We start from the raw sequence: 1,650 nt of genomic DNA on the forward strand, positions 1-1,650 counted from the left end.
AAAGGAAAAGAGGTTGTTGTACAAAAACATCAACAAGGAAAGCAACAACAACAAGAGACGAAGAGGAAGCAACAAAATGTCATGCAACAACAAAGGAAACACTATAATGGTAATAAACAACAACGAGGAGAATAATAGAAGAGAGTTAAGCAGTTGCAAGAAAGAGTTCTAGGTAGTAATGAAAATTTCCGTGGATGACACAAGAAGAATCAACAAAGGTCCTTTCCCCCTCTAAGACAAAGCCCTGAAAGAAAAGGTAATTTTTTCATCAAAATCCTTTTCATGGTTATTGTTTTTCTTGCAATAATTTTGGACATAAAATCATAGAATGTATATGAAATGCAAGAAAACAAGATACATTGGGTAGTAGCAACCCAAGAATGCATAAAGTGGTCAGGAGAAAGCATGTTGGTAGTGATAGGAGTTTTGACAAGAATGTTGTCGAGAATAGTAACTCCTCTGCCCCATTCTAGTGCTATGTCAAACGTTAGAATTGTCGCAATCTTGGGCACAAGAGAGCACGTTGTAGATATGGGGAGAAAAATCATGATTCTTAGCATATGCATGAAAATGTAGTAGCTCAAGAGTTTAAGACAAGAAGAAACAATGGAGTAGAGGAATACAAGTTTGTCTTTAGTGCTCAATATCAAAAGTGTAAGATGAAAAGAGGACGAAGAAATCGGAATCCAGGAAGAATGATCCTCCTACTCTTGTAACAGACCCCCTTGTATGGAAAAAGGGCAGCGAGAAGCCTTGGGTTAATAAAGAGGACTTGAAGGAGAAGTTTTCTCTAGCCATGTGTAGGAAAGAGAAAGCCCAAACATGGGCAAAGAAGTAGCTAGATGGTAATGCTTATGTCAAGACTCTGCTAGCTTTGCTACTGATCTCGACATTTCAAGGTCAAAGTGAATGCTTGATCGGGTTTTCTATGATAAAATAGGAGTTACAGTGGCCAGCCCGCCTCTTTCCTCTTCACTCTGCTCATAGCTCCCCGTACCCCACTTTTCTTCCTTTCCCTTAATTCTCCTTATCCCCTTCCTTAATCTGGTTATTTCTGTTTCCTCTCTAAGCCTTTGTAAATCCCGCTTAATCTCTTCTTTTCCTAGCTCTCGGGTGTTTTTGTTTAAACACTATAAAGCTTGATAACCCGTTTAAACCTTGTGTAAACCCGCGTAAATTCATGTTTACCTAGCTTGGGCGCTTAAAACATGAACCCGCGCCATTATTAACCCTTTGTCACTCTGAAACCTTCGCCATTGATCACCGCGATCCAATGGTCTTCGTCCCTTTTATAGCGCGTTAATCAGCGTTTACCTTCCTTGCCATCTGACCATCCATTGCCAGATTGACGGTAGTCGCAAGCCCTCTTCCCGTGACTTGCACGCCCATTAGTGAGTGGGGGTGGTGGTTTTGGGCTGTCACGCGGCGCTTATTTATTGGATCGTGCTATTAAATACGGAAATTGCTGTCGCCCGATAAGCGGTGCGGGGAAACCGCCCGCTCGCGAAGCCGCTGATTCCCTGCCGGCTAACTGTCGCGCATCTCCAGCCCCCGATGACCGTTAGATCTGCCCAAAGGTGATCCAATGGACCTCATTCACTCCGATCGTCCACCTCTTGATAGCCTCCAGGATCTAATCTCTGTCATTCA

The sequence above is a fragment of the Pinus tabuliformis genome, chromosome 8 (genome assembly GCF_031772625.1).
Source record: "Pinus tabuliformis cultivar Carrire ecotype Pingquan chromosome 8, CPIR1, whole genome shotgun sequence".
NCBI classification, from domain to species: domain Eukaryota; kingdom Viridiplantae; phylum Streptophyta; class Pinopsida; order Pinales; family Pinaceae; genus Pinus; species Pinus tabuliformis.